Here is an 11,945-nt window from a genome sequence, read left to right on the forward strand (position 1 = left end):
AACCAGGAGCCAGGCTGCTGCCTCTCTCGGCTCTTTGGTTGCTATAGAAGCCATTTTAGAAAACCTTTTCTGCCAACAGCCCTTGTCAGAACCTGGCTCGGAGCACCTGGCCCTTCAGCCCTGGGCAGCACACATTCCTCAGCTGGGGCCAGCGGAGAAGGGGACCATGGGAGAGGCTGAGGAAGCACAGGCTGGTCACTCTTTTTTTTTTTTTTTTTTTTTTGTTGAGACGGAGTCTCGCGCTGTCGCCCAGACTGGAGTTGCAGCAGCGCGATCTCAGCTCACTGCAACCTCTACCTCCTGGGTTCAGGCGATTCTTCTGTGTCCGCCTCCCGCGTAACTGGGATTACAGGCGCCAACCGCAACGCCCGGTTAATTTTTGTATTTTTAGTAGAGACGGGGTTTCACCACGTTGGCCAAGCTGGTCTCGAAGTCCTGACCTCAGGTGATCCGCCTGCCTCGGCCTCCCAAAGTGCTGGGATTACAGGCATGAGTCACCTCTGCGCCAGCCCAGGCTGGTCACTCTTGCAACCTTGTCAGCCTTGCAAGAACCAGACTTGTCCCCAGTCTCCCCCTATTTGTCCCTTCGTCCCTCCTGAAGAGATCCTGTCTTCTAAACCCTGCCCCGCTCCCGTACCCGCTGCTTGCTCTGGCCTCTGGCCGGGCGTTTGTCATGGGCTCCGTGGCTTCACTCCCCACAGGTGTCTGCGGTTTCACGTGGCGGGGTGGGAAGATAAAGGAAACTGGTATTTCCCTATCAGGCCTCAAGGTGAAGTGCCTTCAAGTGCTTGGTTTTCTCCTGCTAGAATGGGCCATCTCTTAGTAACGCTACCGCATGTTCTTGTGGGAACAGAGCCTCCACCTCTTCTCTCCATGTTGCCTGTGACTCCCTGCTGCCACCAGAGCTGTATGGGGACCAAGGTCCCAGGGCAGGCAGGGCACATGCCACACAGGAGGAGGAAGTGGGAGAACACACATCCCACACAGGGGCTCAGCCGACTCCGTGCATGAGGAGTCCTGGACGGGAGCATCCCCCATCCTAAAGAAGAAAGTGCATATTTGGCCCCAAAGGAACCAGCAATTCAAGAAAGGATTGGCCTTGAGAGACGAGCGGAAGGCTAGGAAATGTGAGCGTGCCTGCCTCTGCCCTCCTCCACCGAGGCTGGGAGGGAGACTTCAGAGCATAGGAAGCAGAAAGTGTTTGAGGAATGCCTGCCCCCGAGTGAGGAGCCCCACCCTGGGCTGGCTCCCTGACTTCCTCAAATGGTCTTACTGCTCTGAGCCCCGGTTTGCCCATCTCCAGAATGGCGATGGCATCTACCACCTGGTATTGCTGAGAGGGTAAGGGAGCAAGGCTGGCCCCGAGGAGGTTCTCTGCCAGCCTCTGTGCCCTGCCCTTTGTAAGCTCCGTACTTCTAGGGGGTCTGCAATTGTGGACTGCGAGAATCAGAGGGGCAAGTGACACAGTGACACAGAGCTGTAATCTGGCGAGTTTGCTCTCTCTGTTCTATTAGAAGGTGTGCTCTGAGAGGGCAGAAAGCTGGCAGGGCTTCTTCCCACTGTGTCTGATGCTGAGAAGAGGACCTGGGGCTGGGTTACAGCAGATAAGTCTCTGCGGAAGGAACAGATGTCATCTCAACACCTGGCACAGGAATGCAAGCTCTGGCTTATCAAGGCTTCTCAGGTCCCCAAAAGCAAAGTTCCTGGTTATGAGGGGTGTATTTTTTTCCAAAGACCAAAAATAGTTCAACATAGCCATTTCTGAATACAGAATTGCTCAAAGTACAGAACAACAAATGAGACACAAAGAATAAAGAGACAAAAGAGACAAAGCCAGATGATACTGGGCTCCCTGGGTACCGGTTTCTGGTGCTCTGTGCTGGCACCCCAAGAGTGCATCCCAGCACGAGGACAGACGCCCTCGTGCATTTGCAGCCAGGAGCTCCATTCATCACGTTCATTCCCTTCTTGGTTCATTGTGATTTTAGCCAAAAGCACCTGTTGAGGATGCATTTTTTTCTTCTCAAAAGAAGAATCCGAACTGGAGTGTGAGAGAAGTTAGACATGCTCATTTTTTAAAAAGCCTCAATAATTACAAAGTGGTTCAATTAAAGTAACAAAAAGGAGATTGCAATTGATTTCTAGAAAGTCAGAGTTTATTGTTAACATTCTGCTTTGAATTTGAGATTGAAAAGCTTCAAGAGGAAAAACTATAATGAATATAGCCTTTAAAGGATTTCTTCATTTTTAAAGAGATAGCTCAGCCTCCTTTTCTCAGATCCTAAGATACTCAGCTGAGTATTTGAAAACATTTTTTTTTAAGACCCAGCCTCATATTCCTGAGACTCTCATAGACTTTCAAAGCTGGAAAAGCCTCAAAAGCCTCAAAGCCTCAAAACTCCAACCAATTCTATATTCCTCCTTGGAGTGAAGAAAACAGAGGCTTTGAACTTGGACAGGCAGGGTTCACACCCCAGCTTGACCAGCTGATGGGGGAACAGCCGCAGGCAGGTCACTTCACTGCTCTGAAACTCAGCAAACACTTCTGAGTAAAATGCTGATGATAATTCCTACCTTGTGGACTTAGGAAAATGTTAACCAACACAATATATGCAAACCCTCGGATTAGTGCCTGGGTGTTTCTCTTGGAGAGGGTCATGAGATGATCATGAGAACATCATGAGAGAGATGTTCCCAGTAAGCTCAGGCCTAGGTCTTGTGAAATATGCAAGAAAGGATATTCACCTATGCTAGGCTTGGTGCTGTCTTCCATTCAGCAAGAGTGCACTCATGTGGACATCCCTCCTCCCCAACTCCCGGGCCCGTGGCCAGCCTGACCCACATGCACACATACCTGCTTCTCCTAAAGTCAGGCCAGGTTCTAAGTCCATCGTGCAGGACACTTGCCGTCCCTCCCCACTCTTTGCTTGTTCCTGCATTTACTGCCACCTAATCTAAGCGCTCAGCTTCAAGAATCCAACTTTGAAGCCCACCTTCCCCACCCCATCCCCTCCCCACCCCATCCAGCCCATTCTTCTGTTTTTAAGAATCTTTATCTCCCAGTGGCTCCAAAAAGATATGTTCACATCCTAATACCCAGACTCTGTAAATGTGAACTTATTCCATGAAAGGGTCTTTACAGAGGTAATTAAGATCTTCAGATGAGGACATCACTGTGGATTAGCTGGGTGGACCCTAAATCTGATGGCAAGTGTCCTTGTAAGAGACAGAAGAGGATGAGACACAGATATAAGAGGAAGAGAAGACCATGTGAAAACAAGGAATGCCTGGAGCCACCAGAAACCGGGAAAGAAAAGGGAGGATTCTTCCCTGGACCTTGCTGACAACTTGATTTTGGACTTCTGGTGTCTAGGACTGTAAAAGAGTAAGTTTCCATTGCTTAAAGCCACCAAGTTTCTGGTATTTTGTTATGGCAGCCCTGGGAAGCTAACAGAGTTATCTATTACTGTGTAACAAATTAACACAAATTTAGCAGCTTAAAATGATGTTCATTTATTATCTTCAGTTTTAGAGATCAGAAGTCTAGACACAGCATGGCTGGGTTTTCTTCCCAGGGTCTTACAAGGCTGAAACCAGGTGTCAGCTGGCTGTGCCCTCATCTGCAGCTCGGGGTCGCTTCTAAGCTCCAGTGGTTGTGGCACCATTCAGTTCCTTGTGATTGTCGGGCTGAGATCCCTCTTTCCTGGCTGGCTATTGTCCAAGGGTCACTCTCAGCTCCCGGAGGCCACTTGCATTCTCTGCCTCTTGGGCGCCTCCATCTGCAAGGCAGCAGCAGTAAGTCTCCCTCAGGCCGAGTCCCTCTCACACTTCAGATTCAGGCTTATCCTGTCTCTGACCCCTAGACCCAGATTTAAAGAGCTCCTGTGATTAGGTCAGTCCTCTCCAGATAATTTCTTTTTCTTAAAGTCAATGATTTTTTGTTTGTTGTTGTTGTTTTTGTTTTTTGTTTTGTTTTGTTTTGATTTGTTTTTTTTGAGACGGAGTCTCGCTCTGTTGCTCAAGCTATAGTGCAGTGGCACAATCTTGGCTCACTGCAAACTCCGCCTCCCAGGTTCAAGTGATTCTCCTGCCTCAGCCTCTTGAGTAGCTGGGACTCCAGGCGTGCACCACATCTGTTCAATTTTTCTGTTTTCAGTAGAGATGGGGTTTCACCATTTTGGCCAGGCTGGTCTTGAACTCCTGACCTCAGATGATCTGTCTGCCTCGGCCTCCCAGAGTGCTGGGATTACAGGCGTAAGCCACCACTCCCAGCCAAAGTCAATGTTAAATATGGTAATGGCTGTGAAATTGTCTTGTAAATAACAATGCTGAACAAATGTGAAAGATTATTACTTTTTTAAAAATCACACTTTTTTAAAATAAGGAAAAAAATAAGTAATAGGGCATGGATTCTATTCTCCAGAAGAGACGTGAACGCCTAGATGGAAGGAAAGCCAGGGATGGTGTCTGAAAGAGACCATGAAGATGAACTGGAATTAATCACAGTTAATGCCATGTACTGGTCTGAATGTATCAACTGAATTAAACTTCATGATAACCCTAGAAGGTGCTCTCTTAGTCCATTCAGGCTGCTATAACAAAATACCTTAGCCTGGGTAATTTATAAACAACAGAAATATATTGCTTACAGGTCTAGAGGCTGAGAAGTCCAAGATCAAGACATCAACAGATTGGCTGTCTTGTGAGGGCCCATTCCTCATAGATGGAACCTTCTGTGTTTCCCCATTTAGCAGAAGCAGCAAAAAAAGCTCCCTTAGGTCTCTTATATAAGGGCACTAACCCCATTTTTGAGGGCAGAGCCCTCTTAACCTAATCACCTTTCAAAGGCTCACCCCTTAATACCATCATCTCAGGGGTTAGGTTTCAACATATGAATTATGGAGGGGCACAAACATTCAGACCGTAACAGCTGCTACTATTATCAACTCCATTTCTGCAAATGAGAAAGCTGAATTCAGGAAACTAAAGTAAATTGCTGGGAGCAATACACACCTAACAGGCAGTAAAGGTAGGAGCTGCCTCCACTTGTCGAGCTCCTGAGTGGTCTTAATCACAATGCTGCACCTGCCTCTTACAGAAGGAAGAATGAATCATGGATCAAGCTGGAAGTGATGGGGTGAGACATGACTGGCAAGCAGACCAGGAACTGGGTGGCAGAGGGAGTTAAGAAGACAAGTGATGAGTGGGAGGGGGCAAAAGGTGGGGAGAATTCCTGTTGAAGGGTCCAAACTCACATGGGGAGAAAGGCCTGAAGGTAACATAATGTATTTGTAGAGTTTAAAGGAAGCTAATTCAGCCTGTCCAGAATGAGTTTTTTATATAACTATCACTTATTGCCAATCAGCTCTATGGCCATATGAATCCTCAGAAACCTATACTGGGTTGAGTCAGCTTTGTTTCTGGGTCACAAAAATACTTGGGAATCATGAACATACATTATGTTGGGAATTGATAGTTACAGCCCTGAGTGGCATTTTTTTTTTTTTTTTTTTTTTTTTTTGACAGAGTCTAATTCTGTTGCCCAGGCTGGAGTGCAGTGGCACTATCAGGGTTCACTGTAGCCCTGACCTCCCAGACTCAAGCAATCCTTCCACCTCAGGCCCCTGAGTAGCTGGGACTACAAGCACACAGCAAAATGCCCAGCTAATTTTTTGTGTTTTTTGTACAGATGGGGCTTTGCCACGTTGCCCATGCTGGTCTCAAATTCCTAGACTCAAGCCATCTGCTCACCTCGGCCTCCCAAAGGGCTGGGACTACAGATGTGAGCCACTGCGCCTGGCCCCAAGTGGCTTTAAACAACAATCTAAACCTCTAAGAGCAAGAATTTTGTGGCAGATTGTATTTTTCAAAGTTGATCCCAATACATTCCACCCCACATGTTCTTCTTCAAATGTGACATAGGACCTATGTTTCTACTCCTGAGTCTCATTCTGTGACTACTTGACCAATAGAAACTGGTAGCTTCCAATTGTAGTCTCACGGGACGCTTGTGCTTGTTCTTTAAACCCAGCCTCCATGCATTGAGGAAGCCCAGTCAGCCCCATGGACAGGCCTATGTAGAGAGGAAGGAACCATCGGCACCAAAATGTCAGCATGTATATGAGCCCTCTCCAGGATGCTCCAGCCCCAGTTGAGCCACCCCAGTTTATGTCATACATCAAAAACATGAGCTGACCCTGCTGAAACCTGTCCAAAATACAGACAGATGAGTAAAATTACCAATCATTGTTGTTTTAAGCTACCAAGTTTTGGGTTGGATTGTTATGTAGCAACAGGTAACTACAACAGATATATGTACCTGAAGTCAGGTGCTATCATAATACAGTTCTACAATGTAGACATTGGCTTTAGGACCACACAGCCTAACAGCCACAAAGAAAATGTTAGTGAAAACCTTAAGGGCCTTGAGAAGATTGTCAATGAGGGCATTCAGGAAAATCTTGGAAATATTATAGAAATCTTAAAGTCAAGGGGATCCTTGCCATGTAGTGGCAGAAAGTTTAGCAACACTGTAGGCTGCAGTAACATGGAAAATAGGAAGGTATCTAATAATCTTGATGATCTAGCTAAGATTTCCAGGCAGATATTGAAAGTGCCACCTGACTTCTTCTTACTACCTATGATAAAATGTGAGAGGAGGGAGATGAGCTCAAGAACCCGGAACAGCTGGGCTCAAAAATTAAATGTTCTAGGTTGGGCAACATAGCAAGACCCCAACTCCAAACAAAGTTTAAAATAGCTAGGAATAGCAGCTCACACTTATAGTCCCAGCTACTTGGGAGGCTGAGGCAGGAGGATCATTTGAGCCCAGGAGTTCAAGGCTGCAATGAGCTATGGTCATGCAACTGTATTCCAGTGTGGGCAACAGAGCAAGACCTCATCTCTTAAAAAAAAAATTAAAAGTAAAAGTAAAGTCAATTGTTTTCATTCCCAAGTCTTTCCAGATACAAACAATTCTCAAAGTAAGAAAGGAACTCTGGCCAAATATAAATCCATTATGAGTGCCTCTTAGGATCTCTCAGACAGACAAAAGGTCCTCTAAGAATCTTTTTTTTTTTTTTTCTTTTGAGGCGGAGTCTCGCTCTGTCTCCCAGGCTGGAGCGCAAGATCCGCCTCCCAGGTTCACGCCCTTCTCCTGCCTCAGCCTCTGGAGTAGCTGAGACTACAGGCGCCCGCCACCATGCCTGGCTAATTTTTTATGTTTTTAGTAAAGACGGGGTTTCACCGTGTTAGCCAGGATGGTCTCGATCTCCTGACCTTGTGATCCGCCCGCGTCAGCCTCCCAAGGTCCTCTAAGAATCTTAAGGGCATGTTTCAACCAAGCAGATCCAGCTGATGCCCTATGGCACAAAGATGAACTGTCCCCACTGAGCACCATCCAAATTATCAATTTATGAGCAAAATTAATGATTGCGTTGTGTTAAGCCACTAAGTTTTGAGGTCGTTGGTTATGCAGCAATTGATAACTGAACCAGATGGAAACTACAGGGTTCTCTATTCTCCGTCCATTACCCACTGAAACAATGGCCTCTCTGATGTGAAGCTGGGGCTTAGCATTCTGTCTCCTGACCCACAGCATCTTACCTGGTGGACAGGTTCTGGTTGGCATTGGAGACAGGGAAGTCTCCATTCATTTGGTGGCTTTTCTGAATCCCAGAGGAACCTACACTTTCGATAGAGAGACATCAGGAAGACTGACCTCCCAGGCTTCAGTCTCAGGAGAGGTGCCGCGGGGCAGGGAGAGGTATAAGGTGAGCTGGGCTGGGACTCAGGGAGGGAAATGACCTGACTCTGAAGAAGCAGCTGGGTGTTCTCTTCCAGGATCCCTTCTTAGAGCAGATTCCAGTGGGGCATCGGGGGTGATGTTCAGAGAAGTACTCAGAATCCTCCTCCTTCCTGCTGGGTCAGGGAGCAGGCTGATTTCTGTGTGAGGTCTGAGGAGCGGCGCCTGTGGGAGCCCTCACCCTCCTTCCCCTCACTCATTTATTATTGATCAGTCATTGGCCGAGGCCTCCACCATGAAAGGCACAGGGGACAGGTATTAATCAAAGAGCCATCATCTGGTGGAGGAGGCAGGCAGGGACACAGGTGACCTCCGCAGGCTCTTTAGAGTCTCCGCTGAAGACTCGCTGGGGCTGTGAGAGGTCAGAGAAAGGAACCACGAAGGCCTGGGATGTGGGGAAGGGCTGCGGACGCAGGAGACACACAGGTAGGCAAGGCTCCTCTCCTAAAGGGGAGCAACACTCACAATCTCAGTGTGACCTTGTCCCTCCCCTGTGCTCCAGGCTCACACCCCAGCCATCGAGAACAATTACCAGTTTCCTCCAGGCTGTACCACTGAGCTTTTGTTAAAGCTGTTCTTTATTCCTGGAAAACTTCTCCCCGCCTTGCCTGGCTAATTCCTATTCCTCCTTAGAAATGGCCAACAGAGAAATGCAAATCAAAACCACTATGAGATATCATCTCACACCAGTTAGAATGGCAATCATTCAAAAGTCAGGAAACAACAGGTGCTGGAGAGGATGTGGAGAAATAGGAACACTTTTACACTGTTGGTGGGACTGTAAACTAGTTCAACCATTGTGGAAGTCAGTGTGGCGATTCCTCAGGGATCTAGAACTAGAAATACCATTTGACCCAGCCATCCCATTACTGGGTATATACCCAAATGACTATAAATCATGCTGCTATAAAGACACATGCACACGTATGTTTATTGCGGCATTATTCACAATAGCAAAGACTTGGAACCAAGCCAAATGTCCAACAATGATAGACTGGATTAAGAAAATGTGGCACATATACACCATGGAATACTATGCAGCCATAAAAAATGATGAGTTCATATCCTTTGTAGGGACATGGATGAAATTGGAAACCATCATTCTCAGTAAACTATCGCAAGAACAAAAAACCAAACACCGCATATTCTCACTCATAGGTGGGAATTGAACAATGAGATCACATGGACACAGGAAGGGGAATATCATACTCTGGGGACTGTGGTGGGGAGGGGGGAGGGATAGCATTGGGAGATATACCTAATGCTAGATGACGAGTTAGTGGGTGCAGCGCACCAGCATGGCACATGTATACATATGTAACTAACCTGCACAATGTGCACATGTACCCTAAAACTTAAAGTATAATTAAAAAAAAAAAAAAAAAGAAATTTGTATAACCTCGATAACACCGTTCATTTGATCCTTATCGTCTGAGATATGTATAATCCCTCTCCCTTATTTTACAGGTGAGGAAGCAAAGGGTCAGCTAGTTTTAGGCGCTTTCTCAGTGTCCGCACTGAGAGATAGAGTATATACATGCTGAGCCATGCACACACACAGCCGTAATCTGAATTGAGAAGCCAGAGCCTTTTTAAAACTTGCATCCCCTGTCCTCCTGAAAATTATTAATAAAAAAAGGTGATGTAGCAAAAATAACTAAGGTATTAAATCAACAAAAAACTCCTCTTTTCTTTTGACCCAAGGGGCTTTAGTCACATCTATAAAGTTCTACTTCTTTTTAAAATATAAAGCCAGTGTAGCAAAATACCCAGATTTGATAGTGGTCAAATATTTGTTTATTATGTTGTTCTCTGTTCTTACGTATAAGTATCTTCATCCTTTTTCTTTTGCTAATACATTTTACTTTAATTAAACCCTAAGGAATCAGATCTAACATTTCATATTCAAATAATTTAATTCAAAGATCATAGTATAGATAATAAAAGTAGTTTGTTGTTTGGGGGTACATTGACAAGTAGTCTCAAGAAACTAGATTATAAATATAAATATAAACATAAATGTATATTTATTTTGTCCCCCCAACCCCATCCTAACATGCTATTTTCTTTTTTACATTTTCACTTCTGCTCCTAGATCACACGGAGACAAGATTTTTCATAAATTCCATCACAGCATAGGTTCCAATTAGAATTCTACTGTTTGCACTTACCTCTGTCATTAACATTTTTGGTCAGAAGATTATGGTCTGAAAAGTCCTCATAATTATTCTTTTTAATGGCTACAGTATGCTATAACTTAGTGAGTGTTTCTCCAATGACAGCCCACATCAATCATTTCCAGCTTTTTGCTCTTGTGGAAACACTTTCATAAACATCTTTATGAATACATTTTTTTATTCCTTTTGAAACATATGTCTTTATGTAGCATATGAAGTGTATCTAATCACTCTATTCTCCCATTAATATTACACTAATTTATAAAGTACATGTTTCACGTCACTGCACCCATATTTAATATTTGCACTTGCTTATGGTTTATATACGGGTTTCCTCCATCTTTGGTAGATCTATTTGGACAGTGTGGTTACAACAGACATTTCAGGAGGCCAATTAACCATAAGGGAGTGAAGGGATTTCATAATTCGCACACTAACACTAAAAGAAATTTAACCTTTTGCCTTTTTTGCCATTTTGGATTTTTTAGTCTCCAAAATGAAATGTTATTGCAGCCCATCTTTGTGTGATGGTGCCATTGGCCATTTCTTTCTGCTTCTTGTTGGGCCATGGAGTGCTGGGCCTGGAGAACAAAAGTGAGGGTGAGGAGGGGTGGGAAAGACTGCAAGCTGGGAAGCGGGGAACCACAGGGTCAGACCCTTCACACCAGGTCAGTCACCCTCATGGAAGGGGTGCAACGTAGCTTGGAGAGAATCTGCAGCAACCATTTTGTTTTGTTACTGTTCCTTTAGGTCGACTAAAACCTAATGTAGGATAAGAACAACCCCTTTCACAGGCAGAAATTATATACATCATGTCCTTTTCTCTGGTACTGAAGGAAGTCTTAGTCTATTATTCCTTTTGCAAGAACTATCAAAAAATTACAAATGCGTTTTAAATAATTTGACCATTTCTGTGTATCGGACTGCTATTAGACTAGGCCTTGTTTTTTGAAAAGTAATTAGAAAAACTCCCATCTGCTCTAAATTTCTGTGACTGGAGGTTTCCAAGAGGGAAAGGATACAGAATTCTTATGACTTCAGGATTAGGCAAAAACCCTAGAGATCTGCCCCAACTGCCCCGCCCTGGGACGAAGTCTGTGCTGATGGGTAGGGCACGGGTCATGGGGCAGTTGGAGTAGGATATGGGATATGTCTGGGGGCCCAGAGCCCTGGCCTATGAGCTTGGATTCCAGGCTCAAGTACCCACACAGGCTCTAGCTTGCTTGTAATTTGGGGTGTTTTAGTCCATTTATGTCTCCATAAAGAAACACCCGAGGCTGGGTAATTTGTAAAGAAAAGAGATTTATTTGGCTCATGGTTCTGCAGGCTGTAAAAGAAGCTTCACATCTGCTTCTGATGACGGCCTCAAGAAGCTTCTACTCATGACAGAAGGTAGAGGGGAGCAGGCATCCCATGGCAAGAGAGGAAGGAAAAGAGTGAGAGAGGAAGTGGTGCCAGACTGTCTTTTCAACAATCAGTTCTCAGGAAAATAAACAGAGTGCGCACTCACTCATTACCACGACGAAGGTACCACGCCATTCACAAGGGATCCACCCTCAAGACCCAAACACCTCCCACCACGCCCCACTGCCAACACTGGGAATCAAATGTCAGCGTGAGATTTGGAGAGATCAAACATCCAAACTTACCAGTGGGTAGATCACCTCCCTGCACTGGGCTGCCAGGAGTCAAATGCTGTAAATGTGCCCTGCCTTCTTCCAGGCTATTTGTAGGCTCCAGGTGACATAGAAAGTGTTTTGTTAACCACAAAGTGATGCACATGTGTAAGGGGTATTGATGATGATGTTTCCACATTTGCACAGAAAACTGAAATACTAATGTCTTTCGTCAGATAGGATGGAAATGATGGAACGAATAAAATAGCATTTTGACAAGCCATACCCTGTTGACAAGAAATCTTTAGAGTAAGGTCTTGAACTATATAGACTCCTAAACACATACCA

The sequence above is a fragment of the Pan troglodytes genome, chromosome 12 (assembly GCF_028858775.2).
Source record: "Pan troglodytes isolate AG18354 chromosome 12, NHGRI_mPanTro3-v2.0_pri, whole genome shotgun sequence".
In the NCBI taxonomy this organism is placed as follows: Eukaryota; Metazoa; Chordata; class Mammalia; order Primates; family Hominidae; genus Pan; species Pan troglodytes.